Here is a 23855-nt window from a genome sequence, read left to right on the forward strand (position 1 = left end):
ACAATGAAGAAATAACAAAAGTTGTTGTAACAATGATCCAACAACTCACACTTTATTTATATATTCATCAGAAGGAGGTTTAAATGTGGGGGGGGGTAATTGCTCAAGCTAGTTAATTGTATGTGAATCAGTGCCTTTTGAGTCTGAAAACTGAACACAAATTGCACCCATATGTAAGGCTAATCATTGGTGCTTCAGTTGCCAAAAATGCAGATGTGTATGGACAAATCGTGAATGTACCCATGCGCAGTGGAAAATATTACCCCAGGAGAATGTTGTGTTTATTGGCAGAGTTACATTGAAATTCTTTATTTTAAGATATTCTGGCATGTTTTTGCCTTTAGAGTCACTACATCAGTCTTCTTTCTCTCTCTAGTGTATTCACCTGACACAGTAATTTGTGCAGATATTTTCTCAAGAATCCAGGGTATGTATTAACCATTATATATAGAAAGGAAACTAGTGAATGTATTAACATGAGCTCGTAGAAGTCTACTTACATCCTAAATTCCAACGTATTGCAAATGTCATAAAACTCCAGAATACTGTTTCAAGTTGTGTAACAACCTTTGGAAAGACAAATGCTGGATGCTTTGAATTAGGAATCCATTTTGAACTGGGGTTTCCAGTTTGTAGCATGGATTTCATGAATAATGTTTAAAGCTAGAATGTGGGCTCGTGTGGTGTGGTGTTAATGCCCCTACCTCTGAGCTAGGAGGGCCTGAATTCATGTCCCACCTGCTCCAGAGATATATAATAATATCTCTGTCCATATCGATTAGAAAATGTCTGTACTGTAAGACATCAGCAATTAATAGTTTGTGCATATGTTTAGGATACCTGCATATGGATTTATTATATGTCCAGTCCAAGACTGACACTAATGGAGTGAAGTCAGCAAGAAAGTAGCAACAATGGAATTTTGTCCTATCAGTGTGTTAGAGAAGGGCTGGAATGAATGCTATTTATTTTCTTCATTTGATTGTGAGTTGTAGGCCTCACTGGCTAGGCTAGCATTTATTACTCATCCCTAGTTGACCTTGAGAAGGTGGTGGTGAGCTGCCTTTTTGAACCGCTGCAATTCATCCAGTGTTGGTCCGTCCACATTGCTGCTGGGATGAGATTTCCAGGATTTTGACCCAGCAACAGAAGGAATAGTAATATATTTCCAGGAAAATCAGGGTATGTGTGACTAGGAGGGAAACCATTAGGTGGTTGTGTTGCTGTGAGTCCTTGCCTTTCTACTTCTAGGTGGTGAAGTTCAGGGGTTTAGAAGAAACCTTGGAGAGTTTTGCTAAGCACCTTGTAGACATTACGTATTGTTGCTACTGTGTGCCAATGGTGGGAGGAGTGAATAGTTAATGCAGTGATTAGGGTGCCAATCAAATGAACTACTTTGTTCTGAATGGTGTTGAACTCATCAAGTGTTGTTTTAGCTGCAGTTTGCAACCATAGGCAGGCTCTGTGATTCACAAGTTGAGTTGTTCCACACAGAATTCCCAATGTCCGACCTGTTCTTTTTGCTATAGTATTTTCTTGGCTGATCCAGTTTCCAGTTTGTGGATGTTATGGATGAATTGGGGAGAGAGGTGTAGATGGTTAACTTTTTTAATGCCACTGAATATCAATGGCTGTTGTTTACAATCACTTTTGTTGGAAATAGCTGTTGTCTGGCACTGGATTACATGAATGTTACTTGATCTTTGTCCTGGTCTTGCTGTGCACAGACCTGTGTTGCCTTCATATCTGAGGAGCTGTGAATGCAATCACTCCCAATTCAGATCTATTGTCGGATGAAAGTCTTTGTGACACATTTGCGGTCTGTAGAACTGACAGATGCCCACATATCTCAAGGTATTCAAAAGTTTTTGACTCATATATCCATATTTGTATTGGTGCCTGCTTTAACAGCATTGTTGTTGTGAAGTGTATGATAAAATAGATGCCTGTAGTATGGATAATCCAGTATATTCGCTGATGTAGATGAAAGAGAAAATATCGGTAAGGTGATAAAGAGATAGTCTATCTCAGTTGAAAGTACTTACCAGTGCAAATATTGCAAAATTATGTAATTTTATTCATTATAGAAACAAGCATGGCCTAGATTTTATGGTTAGCTGCCTTGAATCAACATCACTCATCGTTAGCCTCAAAGAAAATTGTCCACAAAGATCTAGCAAGCAAGCTAAGCAGCCAATTACATCTGAGTAATCACACAGACAGCAAATTAGGAAGTTAAAAGCACTTTAACAATTTTCATATTGCAAAATAAATGATTATAATTGGTTTAAGATACATATTAAAATAAAAATAAGTAAACTGTTTAAACATATTTTTCAAAATGCAGATTTATTATTATCGTATTTCTGATAGTCCGCAACGTAAAAATTATTCCTAAAATTAATTCATGAGATGTGGGCATCACTGGATGTGAGGGTAGGGGGAGTGGCAGATAAAGACCTCTGTTGACTTCTGCTTTCCCCCAGATGCTGCCTAGCTTGCTGTGTTCTTCCAGCCTCCTGTTTGTCTAGCGTAAGAATGCAATTTCTTGTTAATTCACAGATTTCTTAGATTGCATTTTGGTGGGAGATCAACAAGCCATCCTCTGGGGAGTTTGGAATCATTAACAGTAACTCCTTTTTGTAGCTGTGCATTGTAGAATCATGGAGTTGTTGTCAGCTTTGCCCTTAGTGCCTATACAAACTTCAGGCCCATATGTTTTTCACTTCTTACTGGAGACTGCTGTATGACACATATGTAATATTGAAATAATGATAATTGTTAGATTGTCCAGCAGATAAATTATGTGATCTCTCTAGACAGTCAGCTTAACACCCATGCTATGCTTGATTGTTTTCTCATATTATAGACTCACCATTTCCTTCTGTTCCTCTGGGTACTACATGTTTTGAAGATGATACTAAACTTATTAGTTGTCTCTTCTGAGGCTGATTTCCGGTGTAACAGCTGGTAGCTGTGAGCCTATGCCAAGTATTAGTGACCTCCAGCCATAACATCTGTCACAACGATCAATACTTCTTAAATTCTTCTTGAGCCAAAGGGCAGAATTTTATAAGGCTCTGAGAAACGTGGGCTGTGGCATGATGTTTGATGGAATTGGACCTCGCTGTCTCCTCCAAATGACCTCCATGTTGCCCATGGCCAAACTGCAGAGCAGGGTACGATCAACAAGCACAATGCAGCCTTTCATCACGGACACTGGCACCTGATATTCAGGGACACTTCGCCACCACCTTGGCATCGCTCCAATGTGTTGACAGTGTGCCCTGCAAGCCTAAACTTGTCCAACAGGGCACACCAGGAATGAGCAGTGTGCAGCTACATTGGGTACAGGTACTGCACAAGGACAGGTCACCAATGCACAGTATGGATTGGGATCCTCCCTTGCTCACTCAGTGTGCATTCACCTTGTGCCTACAAGCATGTTCACAGCATGCAAGGCCTGTCTTGCCCTCCGATGCCTAGCAGTGGTAATTGGGACAGTCACACAGCCAGGCAGGTGGTTGTGCTGTGCATATGTCCTCAATCAAAGGCACATGTACTTTGTAGTATGTCAGTGTGCCATGTTTAGTTCAGCACCTGTACAATATGGCAGCAGTGATAGCACCAAGCACACAGTATCTGCAGCAAGCAGTGGGACATAACTGAAAGCCTTAGGCGAGTAACCCACAGTGAAATCCATGGGAGTACCCTTCGGTGGGGGGGGTTGTGGGGGTGGGGGCATCAGGCGCCTCCAGGACAGTTAGTCAAGGCCAGCCTCCCATACCAGTCCCAGGCTTTGGCCATGGTCAGACATCCAGTCAGGTCTGTGCCTCTGTGTTGCAGGGAGAGGACAGTCAGTCCTTTGTCTCCATAGAAGGCCAGCCCAGGTTTACTGCAGATGTATGGCCACTAGTCAGGGGTGAGGTGTTTAAGAGGCATTTAGACAGACGTATGAACAGGCAGGGAATAGAGGGATAGGGACCATGTGCAGGCAGGTGAGATTACTTTCGAATGGCATCATGGCTGGCACAGACATGGTTGGCTGAAGACGTGTTCCACTGTGTTGTACTGTTCTATATTCATATCCCGCTCCATGGACAGTGTGGCGGCTGCCCTGTAGAGACAGGTTGATCACCCTCGAAAGATACTAGTGAGTCACAAACACTGCTCTCCATATTTCCAATAACATGCTGCACAACTGCCAGTTGCCAGCACTTCAACAGCTGCACAGCATGCTTTCAAAGGTGGCACAGGTGTGAGAGTTACTCATACTAGAGTGGACATCCAGTGAGGGGTAAGTTGTTCCGGAAATGGCTTGTGCTAAGACCAGGTAGAATTGGACAGGATGATTTTCAGATGACCAAGGCTTGAAGAGAAATCTCATTTGGATAATTAGTGTGGTGTGAGTGGGAATAGATTATCCTCTTGTCATTATGAGACTCCTTCAAAGAATTCTATCATGCAAAGCAACAAATTAAACACATGGGAATACTCCTGTTTCTTCTGGCCAAGCCCATAAACGTCACCATTGCAGAACCACAGCTATTAGGCAGAAAAAGAGCCTATTGCTTAAAATAAATAATGTGGTGGCACGGTGGCTCAGTGGTTAGCACTGCTGCCTCACAGCGCCAGGAATCTGGGTTCAATTCCCCCCAGGCAACTGCCTGTGTGGAGTTTGCACATTCTCTCTGTGTCTGCTTGGGTTTCCTCTGGGTGGTCTGGCTTTCTCCCACAGTCCAAAGATGCGCAGGCTAGGTGGATTGGCTGTGCTAAATTGCCTGTAGTGTTCAGAGATGTGTAGCTTAGGTGGATTATAGGGGGATGGGTCTGGGTTGGATGCTCCAAGGGTCAGTGTGGACTTTAACTCTGTTTTTTCCTTCACAGATGCTGCCAGACCTGCTGAGCTTTTCTAGCAACTTTGTTTTTGTTCAGTGTGGACTTGTTGGGCCGAAGGGCCTGTTTCCATTCTGTAGGGATTCTATGTTCTATATTCTATATTAGTCATTGCTGTTACTCAAATGCGGGTTCTTACAGTTTCTACATTACAATGACAGAAGCAACTTAATAAGGCATCTCACCAATACTACTTGATGGGTGACTTGAGACAGGTGTGGGGATTAATGTAATCAATTTAGTAAGATATGGCACCTCAGTCAGCCTTGCAGTGAGAATCACTCCACTTAATTCATCACAACTTACACTTCGCCAAAAATGTTAAGATTTAGCCCAAAATTGGATTTTGTATTTGTTCTTGGGATATGGACATTGTTGGCATGACCAGAGCATGTTACTCATCTCAAGTTGCCCACAAGAAGATATTGGTGTGGTGCCTTATTAAGTTGCTTCTGTCATTGTAATGTGGAAATTGTAAGATTTAAATTTAGGTTTTGTTGTCATGTGTACCCAAGTGCAGTGTACAAGAGTACAGTGAAATGTCTCCACAAATGGCGCCATCTTAGGTACAATGTTGAACTGACAGCCTCCTTAAATGGTGGTGGGATCTCTCACTTTGTCAAAATGTCCACAGCAGCTCTTAGTTGGCTGTGTAAATGGCTCAGTTGGTTCTGATTAGAACGCTGGCTGAACACAACGTTTCCCACTGTCAGCAAAATTGTAATAGCAGCAGGAAGATGTTAGCCATCCAATCTGATAATACGCTTCCCTGCCATTCTACCAGCCCTTGTATCTCCCAGCCTATTGTTAAAGGGCCCGGAAGATTCAGCCCAGCTTTCTGAGCCATACAAAATAAACAGATACCAGATTTATGCAGAGTTAACTCAGCCAGAGTGACCACCAGCCAATAAAATTTGACAAAAGTAATGGTGGGTTCGGGCAGAGAACAAGGATTTGACTTCTGACTGTTACCCTGGTTGGTTTAGTGGAAGTGCCTGTTCATGGATGCTGGGTGAGAACAGGATTGGGTTCAGCTATGATACAGATCTGTTCTGAATATCCTGCCCATACTTTGCCTTGGCCTACATGTCAAACTGGCCATTTGAATGATGGACGGGAAGGCAGACCAGTGTCTGTCCAATTACATTGCAATGTGGCAGCAATCTCTTCAGGAGAGGATGGGGAGAAAATTCTTTCAATAAAATGAGAAATGACAAGATATTAACGCAGGCTGCAATACTGTAAATGAAAATGACATGATCACAAATTACTGGGAAATTCTGTCAGCTTCCTTAAAGAGGAAAAATGGGCCAATATTTTTGTGTGCAAGCCTTTGTTAGAGTTGCCATTGAAGTGTTTGCACCTGAAAAATAAACTCATGTGTTAATGGTCAATAAGTTCTAAACACATACTTAAGGCTGTGTAAAATGCATAAAGCATTTATCTGTCTCAAGGGCAAGGATGAAAACAAAATCTTTCCAATTCAGACTTTTGATAGTATTTTACTCTGAATGTTTCACTGTCATTAAATTAGAGCTGTCAGATTTGATTGCGATATATTGGCGCTAGATTGCTTTTCTTAGAAGCTAAATGCATGTGCTAACTGTAAAACACGAGTTTTCTCTGTCCAGTATGTCCTGAAGAAAATTATCTAATCTCAGAGAAAATACTAACATGCAAGAACCAAGCATAAAACTAAAATTAAGCCAGAAGCTGTGATCAAATGAAAATGAATTAGAAAATGTTAAGCCAAGTGTGTAAATTTCTTTGGAAAGTAATATTCGTAGACATACTGAGGAATTTAAGAAGGACAGACTAGCTTGAAATTACAATCATTGTTATTATTGGAGAAATGCTTAACAAGTTCAGATGAATAAACTCCAATAATGTGCCTGTGTTCTATAAATATTAGAAGCATTTGCAATTATGAAGAATGGATTAAGACAATAAATGGTTAAAAACAATCAATCTGTGTTAAGCAGAGGGAAAGGTGCCAAAAAAACGAGTCATAGAGTATAACATCTCCAGTCAGCATCTCTGGCATTAATCTATAAATAAAAAGACAGTATCCCTTTGGCTAGTTTATGTAGGCAGGGTGAGCATTCTGTAGATTAGCTTTCTTACAAAAGCTTCTTTCAGATTTGATCAAAGAGAGTGACAGCAGCAAATTGGTCAAGTTTTAAGAAGCGCTTTGTAGCTAGCCACATCAAATACTAAAGGAAGTAATGAACTGTTTCTACGTGCAATTGATTTAATTGCATAAAGTAAAATGGACCAGCCATACTAATTATGTCCTTTTTTAAAAATAACTCTCGATCATTCTACATCCTTTTGCTGCTCGTTTTGGCCTTTATATCAGATCAGAAGGTGTGAAATTCTGGGGTTTAGCTTTCTCAGCTGCTATTAACAGCTGGTTATACATTTGAATTGAAGACATGGGGTTGATTTTGTTCTGGTCACTCTATATTAACAAGGTCAAAAACACGCAGGACGGATTTCCTCCAATTGTTGTGTCCAACATATTTGTGGTTGAGTTCTTGAATGATTTATGATATGTTTCTTTCTCAAAACAGCTAGGAAATCTTTTGTTTGTGATATCCCAAGTACCAAGCAAACAAAAAAAATCTTCCTCTCTCACCTGATCATTGAAATTCGTTTTTTAATCTGTGACTAAGCTTAATCATTTTCATAGATCATTAGCACATGATAGATTGAGCATAGATTTTAATTTTTGATCAAAATGGGGGTGTTTGTTGTCTCTGTCTTTCAGATGTACAATGGCTATCAGATACACCAATCACTGAGATAGATCCTTCAAACACACATTCAGTCACTTAATGAGGATGCTCAGATATTTCTCCTCAGCCTGTCCAAGGATGTTATTACACACCTCTGAAGCAGGTGGGACTTGAACCTGTGTCTCCTAGCTACAAGGTAGAGACATTTCTACTGTACCACAGGAGCCACAAAATGTACTTGTGATGAGCACAGTAGGTGTTGCGCTTCTGTTCAGGATTCTTCAGCGAACCTCTCGGTTGTGGTAATGGCAGTTAGAGTTATAAGATCAGAGTGAGTGACTTTCTTTGATTGGGTATGACTGGTGGGTTTTTTTTCCCATACGCATTGATTTAAGATATTTTCCTCTTCATTTCTAAATTGATGTAAACAAGCTAAAATCAAAACAAATCTTGGATATTGGATTTTCCACTGCACCTCCTTCAATTTCTTTCAATGTTTTTAAAAAAAGAGAGGCATGCATTTAAAATATTAGGCACATTGAAAGTTCAAAGTAATTTGAAAGTTAATATTTGCAAACTGTAAAGGAACTGTAGTCAAAAGAAACAGCTACAAATAGCTGAAAATGAATGTTTCTCGAGCACTTATTTTTGTGAATTGCTGCATGTATTGGCAGGCTGTGTAAGAAATATAATGCTGGAAATACTAAGCAAGACAGATAGCATCTGTAGAGACAACACAAAGTTGATGTTTTAGGCCCTAAACTATTCATCAGAATTCAAGATATTTGCAGGTCCTAGTGTACAGAGCAGAGCATCCGCAACATGGCTGGAAGAAATCCACGGTCAATTTATGAAAGCAAAATACTGCAGGTGCTGGAAATATTTGACAAAGAAAATGCTGGAGAGACTCAGCAGGTCAGGCAGCTTTTGTAGAGAAAGAAACAGAGTTAATGTTTCGAGTCTGGTGTGATCTCTTCAGAAGTAGTCAAAGTCACTCTTGGGGGCTATGTTCATATGTGTCAAGGTGGGTTATCGGGGTCGTGGTGGACAAGTTGGGGAAGAGAGAGAGTTACAGCTCCAGGGTTTCTTCCTTACAACTACATGGGTCTGTAAAAACATAAAAAAAGTCCAGAGAGGGTTACTCGATAACAATTAACATTGAGGTCCCCATTCATCTTTTCAAAGCTTGGTTTTCCAGCAATTAAAGGCCATCCGTCCCATCTCTTACCTATTTTATCATTTTCTTGTCTTTTCCTCCAAAGTCACTTGGAGACAGCAAATCAACCACAGCACACATTAAATTGTTGACTACATCTACAAGAAACTACATTGTACTAAGTACTTTCCATCCAGAAAATGTCCAAACAGTTCTATATCTTTCAATTTCTCACAAGGTCCTTAAACATAAATATACATTCCCAACGAAAGAAACTGATTATTGTACACCAACATGACTAATAAATGGTTCTAATTTTTAAAAAAGTCATTGATGTTTAGCAGTTTAGCTTGCTCCTTTTTCCAGAAGGCTTAGGTTTAAGTCTCACTGCAGAAGTTAAACACAAAAACCAAGGCTGACATTAGAATACAGCAACAAGTGAGTGCTGCACTGCTGGAGGTGCCATTATTCAGATGAGACATTAAACAACATTTTCAATTTGCCTCTCTGCAAATTGTCAAAAGTTCCATACAAAAGGAACAGAGAAGTAATTTCTGGTTCTGCAATTGATATTTATGCCTCAATCAACATTACAAAACCAGATGATCCAGTGTTGCTGTTTGTGTGAGCTTGCAAATTGTCCACCATATCTCCTTCACAAATCACTGCATTCAAAACTATGTTAAACCTACTGAGAAATTCAAAACTGAATTATTACTGAAAACCACTCTATAGAAACATTAAATCAAAATCCCATTCTATATCAGCAATAAAACAATTCTTTAATGTTGTCAAAATTCATAAGCTAGAATATTTGAACGCTAATTATACATCAGTTCCTTATTTTTACATGAAATGTTTCTACATTTAAATCATGGATTGAATTGCAGCCATACTTACATTGTCTGTTGAATTTATGATGTAATCTAAGAAAAGAGGAAGTCAGGAACATCTAACAATAACAGTGTAGATTTAAGATGTTGGACATTTCAGTTTTATGATATGATAAACTGTTTGATGTCAGGATTTACAAAGCTTTTTGTTGCCATTGGGATTTACTGTAAAGAGGAATGAAAGATATTTTAATAAACTGACACTAAATCCTGAAGGTAAGCAAGAGGACTGTTTGAACATTAAATAATACTTTAATTTTTACTTTTGTCTTATGTTTTCAAACTACTAACTAAAGGTAGGATGGATGTAGATAATTTACATGGAATTTTCTCTGCCATGACAGCCTGAAAAAACAGTGGGATGTCACAACTCCCTTTCTCCTTGCTCAGCAAAAATCTCCACCTAAAGCTCCCGAGTGCCCTGGTCCTGAATTTTCACCTTTCCCGAGTACTGTCCTATCGCCCCCTCATGCTGTCTCGTTGAGTTCTTCTTGTCAATGAGACCTGCTGCCTACTGTTACATATACTTAAATATAAGTTGTATTCAGTCCAATTTGTCCATGCTGACCAGATATTCTAAATAAATCTCTTCCCATTTGCCAGCATTTGGCCCATATCCCACTAAATCCTTCCTATGCACATACCCATCCAGATACCTTTTAAATAATTGTACCAGCCTCCACCGCCTTCCATATAAACACTATTCCGCTCATTCCATACATGCACCACACCCTGCGTGAAAAAAATTACCTCTTAGGTTCCTTTTAAATCTTTCCTCTCTCACCTTAAACCTATGTCCTCTAGTTTTTGACTCCCTTACCCTGGGATGACTCATCCTATCAATGTCCCCCATGATTTTACAAACTTCTATCAGGTCACCCCTCAGCATCCGACACTCCAGGGAAAATAGCCCCAGTCTATTCAGCCTCTCCCCATAGCTCAAACCCTCTAACCCTGGCAATGTTCTTGTAAATCTTTTCTTTCAAGTTTCACAATCTTTCCTATAGCAAGGAGATCAAAATGAATGCAGTATTCCAAAAGTTCCAAAATTTGCACTTTTCTCTTGGTAAACTTGGGGACCCCTGAAGCCTTTAATCCATGTCAATAGTTGTGTTCTCTCTCTCTTCTTCCAGGACACTGTTTCAGAATAACAGGATTATTTGCAACCTCGTTGTTTTATTTAATCCTGAATTCAATTTACAAGCCATAGCCCCTCAATCTCAAAAACTGCAAACTTATATCTCTGTAGCATCGCGCACTCCCATTGCAGCCCATTTGCTGCTGGAATTTGATCGCTGCTGTTGTTACCTTCAGTCTCCGCTATTGCAATGCTGTCTTGCCTGGCTTTACATATTGCATTCTCCATAAACAGGAGTTCACCAGACATTTCATGTAATCTTCGCATAGATTGGGAAAAGCAAATTGCCAAAAGTAGCAACTAGGAAGAATATATATGATGTACTTAACATAGTTCCTGAGAACAATATGTTGTGGGCCTGGTAATGTGAAATAAGACAGGTTTAATAAATGATCTCAGAGTAAAATACTCTCAAGAAACAGTGACCAGAACATGGTAGAATTTAGAATTCAGTTTGAGAGTGAGAAACCTGTGCCAGAAACAATTTTGCAAAACTTAAAAATGAGAAACTATGAAGGAATGAAGATAGACTTGACCGGGTGGATCAGGAAAGTAATTTAGCAGAAAAGACAGGTGAGGAACAATAGCATTCATTTGAGGAAATAGTTCACAGCAAAGATATTTCCCAGTGATGAAGGAAGATTCTAGGAAGGGGATAAACAAATCATGGATAACCAATGAAGTTAATAATAGAAATGAAATGGAATGGAAAGAAAAAACATACAAGTGGCAAAAAATTAGTGTTAAACCAAAGGTTTTGAGCAAGTTTTGAAACCAACAGAAGCTGACCCAAAAAAGAAGAAAATAAACATTGAGGGCAAACTTGTAAGTAATATCTAAATAGACAATAAGATCTTCTTTATGTATATAAAAAGTAAAAGCAAGACCAGAGTGAACATTGGCCCCTTGTAGAATAAGTATGCAAAATAATAATGAAAACCTAGAAATGGCAGAGAGGTGAATTAATATTCTATATCAGTCTTCAAGATAGAAGACACTAAGACAATCTAAAAATACTAAGTGATAAAATGGTAAAATGGGGACAGGAAATAAATACACCTATCAATAAAGAAAAGGTATTAAGGAAACAAATGGGACTAAGAACTGATAAGTCCCCTAGACATGAATGGTTGCATCTTAGAACATCAAAGGAAATATCTACAGAGATCATGGGTGGACTGGTAGTAATCTTAAAGGAACCCTTACACAAAGGGTCAACTGAAGGATGCAGGCAGATTAAATGAATGGGCAGAGTAATCTCAGAGTCCATTTAAAACCGAGATGAGGAGGAATTTCTTCTCTCAGAGGGTTGTGAGTCTGTGGATTTCTTCACCACAGAGTACTATTGAGGCTGAGAGAGAGAGATAATTAATTAGTAAGGCAATTAAGGGTAATTATGGGATAAAGGCAGGAAAGTGGAGTTGAAGATTATCAGATTAGTCATGATCTATTTAGATGGCAGAGAAGACTCAGTGGGCCGAATAGCCTAATTCTTTTCCTCCATCCTATGGCCTAACTATGCTTTCTTTATTCTAATGTGTACCATATCTTGCTCATCCAACATCCCCTCATATTTACTGACCTACCCTTTTCCTTGGTTAAATAGCTCAGATTTAAAATTCTGATTTTCATGTTCAATTCCCTCCAATATCATGTAACTCTGTATCTCAATAATGTCATCCAGCCATGGCTCATGGAGTCACAGCATTGGAGTGGCTCAGAATATATTTAGAGTGCGAAAGATAAACAGATAGCTTGGAGCAGGCAGCTACTTGGTTACTGAGCATTAAAAAGTGACCACAGCATTGGCATTAACAGGGAAGAAAGTCTATCAACCCGATTTTATCCCAGTTCGTGCCTCTTTATTGTGGATTTAGAAAAGTTAAAATCAACCCCAGTGGTTTGGAAACAAGGTAGTTTAATTCCGAATAGGACTTTTTAACTTTTCATTGAGAGTGGGAATTGTATATAAAATGTCTCCTTTTCAGTTGCCTTTGAGCAGCATGACAATGGTGGGGGGAGAGTTGAGGATGCGTTCTGGCGTATCCTCAGATCAAATTCAAAATTCATTTGCATACCCTCTCCCTTTGAAACTTGTAAACAAGTTAGCACAGAGACAGGATGGCTGGCAGAGGTGTCATTCATTGTTTTGGCATAGGAAGAATTCTGTAGAAAACAAGCTGGGTGACTCATCCATAATATAATGAAATTACCTTATTGCTTCTAAATTACTGTCCATATTAAAATCTTACAGAATTATGAATTGAAAGATTGTACTTGAGAATAACTACATTTATAAAAACATACACGGTAACAATTTAAAAATCATTATGACCTTTGCTGCCTTGAGGACCAGTAACAGAAAAGATACTGACAAATCATAATTTTAAAAGAAAGAAGGTTTCTCGCAACACCCTGATTTTAAAAAAAAGCCTATATATAACTGGCTGTATTAATAGGGAATGGACTATAGCCGTGACACGGATGAATAAAGAACGAATGAAGGGTCTAGGCCCGAAATGTCAGCCTTTCTGCTCCTGTGATGCTGCTTGGCCTGCTGTGTTCATCCAGCCCTGCACCTTGTTGTCTCGAAGCCTATATTGTGTCAGTTATGGCTACAAGGTTGTACTCTCACACTGACTGTGTGTTGGTCCTAGTCCTGATGTGGAAATTTGAGCTGACACTCCTGACGAATGTGACACTGTCAGAAATGCTGTCTTACAAAACAGCCATTAAACCAATTGCTTCCTCCACCTTAAATGCTAAAATAATAATTCTTAAATACTGACCAAACTCTTACAGATTTTGGAGTGAACGATTGTACTTAAGAATCACTACCATTTTTTTTCCATAATTTTAGAAAATGACAATTTAAAAACATGGCTCAAGACCGTGTAGGGTCAGTGGTGGGAACGGAATAGTGTAGGTCGAGTGCACGTGATGGTAGATTTTGTGTACAATAGTGAGGGTAGTGGGGCATGAGCTTTGGTGGAAGGTGGGTGTAAAGTAGGGATAGAATGAGTGTAAGGTAGCAGAGTGAAAATGGTGACAATTACCTGGCAGACTGGAGAAGGTGAATCATCTATTTCCTACCCTCCAAGCAGTTCCACCTGACAGCTGAGACTGCATTGATCTGGTGGCATCCCTGATCGGGCTGGCAGGGTCTGTTGTTGTGGCCTGCTCTGTACCAGAGCCTCCAGGTCTCTGTCTGAAAAACAGAGGCATTAATTTCCTCTGATCTGCCAAGTCTGGTACAAATGGCACAAACCATGGCAGCTTCTCATTGACAATGCTTGACCAAGTGAGCAATGGTCTTTTAAAGATGGCACTGGTGTAAAGGATCCCAAGATATCCAGGGAGTGGCGAACACTCCTGGCTACAACCTATGGGGGATTTGGGATAGCCACAGAACAGGGGTACACCATAGGGTCGTGATAGGTAATTAATGAGGAGAGTTTGAGACAGTTGTGCAAGAAAACGGAGGTTTTTGCAGAACACAGAGTGAAACCTTCCATGACTTTTGACAAAAATGGTACTTTACCAAAGCATGGTAAGTTGAAGCTGATTATCCTTGATGGGATTTTGCAAACATATAGATTCTATTTCAATGATATTGGGGGTACATTGATGCAAATTGTGTCGCCAACTTGGTCTGCAAGCTCAAGTCATTGTAGTGGAGCTTTTATTTCTCTTTAAAGGAAAAATTTAGGCTTCCAGCCAGCTGATAAACCAAAATCAAAAAAAAACTTTAAAATCTAAAGTATGTTTTTATGACAGTGTGTAAATGCAAGTTTTTCTTTCTTCTCTTAGTCTCTTGTAAGCCATACAATTGAAAAGTAACATCAGTAGTACATCATAGTGAAGTGCTCCACCTATTGTTTTAGTTGAAGTTCTAGCATTGCTTCATAGGATTCTGCAGTGTGATCACACATCTGCTGCAATCTTTTGATTTGATCTAATGTGAGAACAGATAGTTTCCAGAAACTTATTTACCCAGATGAAAAAAAAAGTTCTGATTTTAAGGGAGGATACATTGAGAAATGTCGATGCCTAAAATTGTACTATGCACCAATTTCTCTTTCACCTGTAGAAAGACAAATGTTTCAGGCAGAGAAGCCACATGACAAGAAATTCTATAATTTATGTACAGTAACAAGTTATATTCAAATACATTTATTTCAGCAAAATAATTATGTGCCCAAGTATATGTGGAAAAAGAAAATTAAAGTTGGGAGATAGAAAAGTTTAAGAATTAAATAATTGGCAATGGATTGGATTATCCATCTGAGGGTGGGAAACAGGAATCTGGACTGTTTCCAGGCCCTGAACCTACCCCTCATTGGGATTTTCGGGAGATGTCCCTCAACGTCCATGGAGACAAGTTCCCTGTTCTGTTAAGGGAACGGGGTGGTTTCTCAAAGCTGCAGGGGAGGGGGGTGGGAGAAGAGGCTTTCCAACTTGAGGGGACCAGCAGGTTGTGATTGCAGATAAATAACATGGAGGGTGCACTCTCCTCAACTTGTTGAAAATTGAAGATTTTGCGGTGAGGCCACCATTGTAGTCTCGTGAATGGGAATGCCTCTACCAGGCAGCATCTGGTGTAGGCAACTGGAGGCTGTCTGAAAAATCCCAGTTTTCCTCCTCTTATTGAGCTGAACAAGACTCCAAATTAGCTAGCCACCAAATTGGGGCAGGCAGTCCTGCCAGCCTAGAAGCTGCCACCTCTAAAATACCTAGCACTGGGCATGGCATCAGATACCATCACACCTACTTGTTGGCACTGAGATTTCTGCAGCCCAGCTATCTCTGTTCTTGCCACTGGCCAGACCAAACAAATCCTGATGTCTAAATTTTGTGGAAAGAAGTCCCCTCCAACTTTCAAAGTCAAAAGAGATAAGTTTGGGTCGAACAAACGTTGAACTGTGTTGGTGACAAACTCAGAGCAACGCTACTGTACAAGTGAAAGTATGCAAATGTTAATTTGAGTAAGATCAACTTGAGGCAATAAGATATATTCCGAGGAGCCGGGATCCCCTGACTTTAATAGATAATAGCAACTTTCCTCATACTGAGAACTTTTTTTGTTCGGTGTTGTTAGTATTCAATAGCAGTCTTCTCATTTCTACAATACTGATTACATAAATTACTAAGTTGATTTTGAATGAAAAATATGCATAAACTCAGCATTTTTTTTACATGTGTGCAAAAGAGAAACATTTCAGAAGAAAATTCATCATCTTTTACTTCATTACTTTTGCTTCACAATTTGAATTTGGGTTTTCCGTATACAAGAAATGCATGACATTCTGGTGCATGCACAAACAAAAAATGTAATGGCTCCAGGTTACAAACTGGGGAGGAGCATTTAACATCATTGTGAAGAGCAGGTCAGTTTGGACTGTCATTAACACTACAAATAGTAGAACAAAATTGAGCCGGTGCAGAATACAGTATGCACTCAGCAAGATGTAGGTCCCTTCAATGTCATGCGTACTTCCCTCATCACAAACAGAGGCCTAAAGCTAAATGAATCTATCCATTAACCTTTAGCCTGCTGCTTGCAGCACTAAGCACCCTGAGTAGAAAAAGCGAAGGAGACCTGGAGGAAATATAAATATGGGGTAGTTCTGAATTCCCACAAGGTAAAGGAATTCACTTAATTCTGCCATGGATGGCAAAATTTAAATTGCTCATATGTTTGTAATTCATCAGGCAGACACGAATCAAAAAGGCTGTGTAGTAGATTGACTGTCCTACCATCTCATGGGTTTTGCAGACACACTGTGGGACAAGCAATCAACTCTGCTGGTTTAAGCACCAAAGCATGACACTATGATCTACAAATCTTGGTACCTGGGTTTCCCTTTAAAACTTGTGGAGCCCTCCCTAGTGACTGCTGCATCTGACCTACAATGTCAGTGATGCAATAATTTCAAACACCATTTCAAGAACAGTGGAAAAGATACAAATTGCTCAGGCACGTATCTCAGTATTTTTAATTCTAGTCTCAAAGTAAGCCATTTCTCTTCACAGATCTTTGTGCCATGTGTTTTTAATCGAAAGTTAGCCATACGCATTAAGGTAATTCAAGTGTTGATTAAAATGTGTGAACACGTACAAGCATTTTCTGGATTATGTTTCTTCTTCTTTTCCAATCCTGCTTCTGCATTTAATCAAAGCAATACAGACCTGGCACCATCACTGCATTTGAGTACTACAGCATGTCCAGAGTAGCAGATTATATCCCTAACGGTGGAGTCATCCAGCCCAGAAACAGCCGTTGATAATAATTTCAAACATGTGCAACCATCCACAGGGGAAGACTATGGAGGATATAAATGGATAGGCAATCCAGTAACGGCATTTGTCCATATGAAAGTGCCATGCACATTAGCAGGATTTGGCAATTGTCCACGAGGGATTTGAGGTTGAATCCTAGTTTTAAGTAAATCAATGCACCTGTGACAGGCAATGCAGTTTTGTTCCGAGCTGTTTTGTTTTTGATGCATAATGCATTTCTGACGATTGATTTCTTGGCTTGACAAACTTTGTGCCTAAGAATTGTTCATTTGTCTGTCCATTGTAAAATTAAAGTACAGTATAAATTGAATTGAAGCTAGTTGACACCCTTTGGCATGGCCTTAACGCCCCTAAGTGGGCATTTATTGCCTACTTTTGGGGCTCCATTGGTGGTGGATTGGGAATGGCCGGTTAGAGTCTATGAGACTCCTCATCATGCACCATCCACACATGCATTGCTGCCCCCTCCCCCACCAACCTGGTTAATCTATACTCCCTACTTCTAAACTCAGCTTGGTGGTGTGGTACAGGTCAGGCATTTAAATTCCATCACCATGGGCAACAATTTTATGTCTATATAAATGTAGTAATTAGGCATAAGAAACCTGTCATAAAGAAGGTTGATCATAGGTTGTACAGAATCTGACTCAATAAAAATGGCTGTAAACAGCAGGAAGGTTGTTGACCATTTTAACAGGAAGGGATAGATAATTTCAGTAGTGGGTAAACTGGCAATTCTCCAGGCTACAAAGATCCAGGAGGGGTAAGAGCATATTTCTGACTGCACCAACAATTCTAGTGATCATCAACACCTCTTTGTCAGAATATTAATAAGGCCAAAAAACTGATTTTGAGCTAACCTCAGGCCTCCCAAGTCAGTAAATCATAGAATCCCTACAGTGAAGAAAGATGCCATTCGGCCTGTCGAATCTGCACTGACCCTTGAAGAGCATCCTAGACACAGACCCCCATTCTATCCCCATCATGTGAAAACAGCAGAAATCAATTTTTTAATCAGAATTAAATATGTGTCTTGTGCAAAACCACACAGTTTTGTGGATCACAGGGCCATCCTATTGAATCTGGCATTGGTTTGTACAAAGGAGGGAGGCACTGACTGCAAAGAATGCAATGGATAACAAGGAAATCTCAGATCTTCCTGTAACTGCATTATAATATGACCTACATGATGTCTAACCACTGAAGCCTAACTTCAAATATCCAATAACTGGATCCTATGACTAATTAGGTTGACAGCATATACTCACTGATCTTATCTTGTACAGTTAGGAATCTGGCATCAGTATCATAAGGAACAGCCTCAGACCATGTTTCTGTTAGCTACCAAACAAACTGATACTGATATCTATAGATTAAAGTATTAGTGAGAAGTCACCCAACAGTCCTTGTTGTAAAACATTTTTAGTAGGCACCGTCTGATTGATCAACTGATCACACCTTAGGCATTGGAGAAGTAAACTGTGTTGCTTTGATTCCATTCTGGTGGTTATAAGACTCAGTGTCCTATGTTGCGTCCTCCTTAGAAAGCTTTAGCCATTGGAAAATTATTTTGGATTTCGCTGGTTGATTTACCCAATTGATAAAATGTTAGTCAACATAATACTCGATTCCTGCAAGCTGGTCAATGGCAAATTACATAATAGAATCACCTTCTTGCATAGGGCTTGAATCTAATAATAAAACACACACAAAGCAGGGGAATCTCAGTAAGTATTAAAATCAGCAAAAATATAGATCCTACATACCTTCAGACTTTACTATCCTGACCCTTTGTACTGTTACTCTCACATCTAAGCACAAACCCACACACACTTCGATAAAACCTTTCACTTTCACTTTATTTACCTCATTATACAGGCACTGTCCGCGGTCTGCCTACGCAGTCACAAGCAGAAATGAGAGTTTTCTATTTTTTGGGACTCGTTATACTGTTGCTTGATACATTGTGTTCCAACATGTTGAACCTATGCAAAATATTATTTACAAAAATGGCTTTACCGTACTTAAAATGGTGTGCCTTGGGTCCAGTTTTATTATCAGTATGGCTTTTGTATGCAGTTATAACACTACCCTTGTTATTCTGCCAGAAATGGGCCATTCCAAACCTCTATAATGAGGTCTGACTGCATAATATTTTAACAGCTACAGCTTAGTACTGGAGAAAGTGCTTTTCAATAAACACAATGGGGTTAACATAATTTCACCCCCTAATAAGATCACTTTTCTCTAGAGATATTTTTTTTCCCTGTGGCAAATAAGTTGATTGTTCTGGGTTTAAATGTATTAAGGAGAAAAATACCAAAAACAAAACATGATCCAGAGTCAGAGGTGATACCCTGGGAGCAAATCATTACAAGAATAAGGCACAATGAATACCTCATGTACGTTATTGGTTTTATCTGTAGATTTCATTAAGAAAGGTTTAATACCAGATAAAGCACAGCCTGTTCATCTTTAGCCACCAGTAAACTGTTCAGCATTTTTTTTTATGAGGGCAAGCAGCAAATTGTTCCTTATTTTTTAAAAAATCTCTCTGGGGAGTCCATCTGAGTGTTTAAGTTATGAAACCAGGAACTGATGAGTTGACAAATGTGGCAGCTTTGGAGTAAATAAATTATGATTTGTCGGGGGGTGAAGTGAAACCCAGATTAATCCAGAAGAAACTGGATACTAATGATGGACGGTTCAGACTTGGCTGTCATTTCCTGTGGTAATGGCCCCGAGCTGTCAGAACTCCATGGGAGTTTGAGGCTTCTCAACAAAAAAAAATTAGGGGAGGATGGATGTTGTAGGAGTCCCGCAGTGAGTGGAGGCAGATTCTAATGATAGGAAAGACACATTTCCTGAAAGGCTGAATGTCTTGAAGAATGGGGATGTATGACAGGTGACAGGGGAGCTGAGTGGCAGCGAATGCCTATGTTCAAGAAAAGTCTGACAGGAGTCAAAAAGAGTCTGCAGCAGTTGAAGACCCTAGAAACTGCAGCTTGCATGCTGTTTATGAAAGGGAGAGATGGACAGAGGTACTTTGACTGAAGAAAGCCATGCTGTCTCACTGGATTGAATTTTTGAAGTTGCTCACAGCCAAGATGCTGTGTTTCATTCCCTCTGGCAAATGTCCTACCGAAACTGAACAGCACTATTTTCTATAACTCAGATTGCACGGTTCTTGACTGTACGCAATTTCAGTCGATAATAATTACAGTATATACATGTTCAGTAAACCCTGTTATGGATTGCAGTTCACCAAATGTAAAATGCTCTATGATCATTTGAATTAATTTTGTTAATTATATTAATGTACAAAATAAAGGATTTGAAAAAAAACTGGTTTGTATTGTACTTGCACAGCTTATAAAGAACCAGAGTAGTGTGTTTATTAAGGACAAATATATTGCATCTGGCAGTCACACAGTAAAGAGGAAAACAATACTTTAGTCACAAGCTGGGGACCTTTTCTCACAGGTTATTGGCTTGTGTTAGCAGAGGGGGAATTAACACCTTGCTGGGGGATCAGCTTAAATTAATGGTATGAATTATATCTAAGTACACATTTATATAAAACATTGTCAGATGGAAATAATATAAAATTCCCCAAGTGCCTGAGTAGGTTCATATGTTGCAATACTCACAATTAAGTTTAACCATATTTAAAATTTAAAATTGCTAGGTTTTCAATCAAGTTAATCTGCTTAACAATTAAACAAATTCAAAATTAACCAACCAGACATTTAATGACTGTTGGGTGAGATTGTTTGCTCAGTGCCATGTCAGAAAATTAATAAAGCTTTTTGGCTTTTAACAAAAAAACCTTAGAAATTGACATGTGAAATGGAATGTAGCAGAAGTTTTACAATATGTAACAAAGCCATAAATCTTACTCTAAAGAACACTAACATTTCGTCGCAGGTAGTGCACAAAACAACTGTTTCCTGTAAAGTAGTTTTAACTAAGGCTGGCTTCCATGAACTTTGACACTGAATACTCATGGACTTACAAGTGATAAGTAATTAGACTTGTGCTGTGGGTTAGTTTTTTTTGGCAGTCTGTCTTCCTGCACTTCTGATTTCAAAGCAAAATAAAAGTTGGAAGCTGTTTGAAATCAAACAGCCAAAGAACAAGATGAATATTATCCCAAAGATAAACAGCCCAGGCCATTATCATTATGTTAACAATTGAAAAGCTCCCCCTGTTGCAGGTTCTTAAACATGCTAAAGCTGATGCGCATGAATGATGGTAAAATTTGTTGAAAATTAAATTTTAAGGCTCAGTGAGAAAATATACTCATGTGGGTGGAGCATTACCTCAGACCTTGGTTTTTTGCATTCATTTATACCTATTTATGCTCACTTTAATTTTTAGGATATTCCAATGAAATTGTTGGACACTTAGGATAACTTGAAATTAACAAAGTGCATAACATTGGATGCAATTTCAAGCCCTGAATTTAGATTGTGCCTAAGGAGGAAACTTGCAGCCTGTCACTCCTGAATTTCAGTAACAGTGGCTATATAAAGGAAAACCCATGTAACAGGAACTAATTTAAAAGCAGAAGTACAGTCAGACTGCATTTGAAAGAGTTAAATGCATATATCAGTGAAGGGAGGAGGTATAGATTGAAGCTCAAACAAAAAGACAAGTATGATAACATAGATTTTCCACTCTTGCTGTTAAGTCACTTGTCAGGGGTCAGAGTTCCAGGCAAAAGATCAGATTTCTATTTGTATGTTCACCCTGTCAGCTAATGGTCAGATGGAATTTGGACATAGTAAGCCCAAAACAGAACACAGGGAAAATAGCAACGGAGGCTAATGCTACACAGTAATACAAAATACTCAGGAGGAGGAATCTGGATGATGTTCAATTTAACCCAATGATGCTAAAGACAACCTGTATGGCCCCATTGCAATTGCAGTTCAGCCCAGACAACAATTGGAACGTGTTATATTCTGGACTGTCTTACCCAGTCACAAGCTGGTAATATCAAAAGAAACATAAGAAAAGCTTTCTCTCCTGTAATGTGGTCTATCTGCACCCGGTTAGAAAAGATCCAAAAATATTACCATTGAGAGGAACCAGGTTTAAGTATCATTTTAGGTGGAAAATCAAACGTATGCTTCTTCTATCGCCAGAGTGTTAATTGTATCAATTTATTAGGTTTCTGATACATTTGAACAAAAATTACAAATGCAAAATTAATATCTGCTTCAGCTGAGATTATTGAATATCTTGTCTGGATAATGAAGCAGAATAATGTTGAATCTGTTGAAAGAGAGAGGTATTTCCTTTGCATCTGGTCAATTCACACGTTTCGATGTTGGAAAATCAATTTCTTATTGAAGTTTCTTCTTGACTACGATGGATTTGTAAAATACAAGTGTTTGTGTCTTGTGCACATACTAAGAGATCGAGATTGATTAAAAATGTGAAGTTTAGGATCCATTTGGGAATATAGTTTTTTAAAAATTATGTGAAGCATAAATCACTGAGTGTAATTTGTTTGCTCTATGAATTATGTTCTACTGGTATCCTATCAAATTGAAGTTTAACTGAATTGATTTTTCTTCTTGCCTTTATTTTGTTTTCAGGTTTGTTGGAGAAATAAACTAAAATTTTGGCAGGCACTTCATTAACACAGAAAATGCTTGCAGTCAAAATGCTCTGGTGGATAGGTTGAATTGTTAGAAAGAAAAACGTTGATGGACTTTAACAGAACACTACAGAATGGGGTATATTTGGAAAGAAACAGCAACTAACATTGTGTAGATTTAAACTGCACAACCAATGGGACTGTCACACACTGATATTGGCACATGTTCTAGAGTAGTTCTGATCAGACTAATTTTGCTGCCCTATCTACAGAAGAGGTTTATAAATCATGAGGGGCATGGATAGGGTGAATAGACAAGGTCTTTTCCCCAGGGTGGGTGAGTCCAAAACTAGAGGATATAGGTTTATGATGAGAGGGGAAAGATTTAAAAGGACCTAAGGGGCAACTTTTTCACGCAGAGAGTGGTGCATGTGTGGAATGAGCTGCCAGAGGGAGTGGTGGAGGCTGGAACAATTATGACATTTAAAAGGCAGCTTGATGGGTACATGAATAGGAAGGGTTTAGAGGGATATGGGCCAAATGCTGGCAAATAGGGACTGGATTTATTTAGGATCTCTCGTCGGCATGGACGAGTTGGACTGAAGGACCTGTTTCCATGCTGTACATCTCGATGACTCTAACTTACTTGATGATGGCTGGCTTGCAACCAAAAATGTACTGGAGCTAAGGGTGGGTTTGAGGTTGGAGACAAAGAAATAAAAGTAAGATAGCATACCATTGCACAGCATTGTTTCTACTTGTGAAACTTTAAAAAGATTATTTACTTTTGTACCTTTCTTATTCTAACTTGTTGAAATTACCTTTAAAAAGAATTGCTTCAAAAAACAAGTTTTTCACCACAATTGTAAAGCATTCCTGAATCCATTTATTTTCCATTCTATGTCTAAAAGACAATGATGTTAGGTATTCTGGAGGGATCATACAGACAAATAATTAATATCTGATATGAATTATACAGAGAACTTGATGCTGTCATAATCAAAGATCTGCTTCCAAACTGAGGGAAATGTGTTGGTTTGATCTACTTGATGTGTCACTTCCATTCTTTTTGAGTTTATCAGTAAGTGAGGGCAATATCAGTTAGTTTCACAAAGGTGAGATGTAT

This window comes from Rhincodon typus, chromosome 20 (assembly GCF_021869965.1).
Source record: "Rhincodon typus isolate 14 chromosome 20, sRhiTyp1.1, whole genome shotgun sequence".
Classification (NCBI taxonomy): domain Eukaryota; kingdom Metazoa; phylum Chordata; class Chondrichthyes; order Orectolobiformes; family Rhincodontidae; genus Rhincodon; species Rhincodon typus.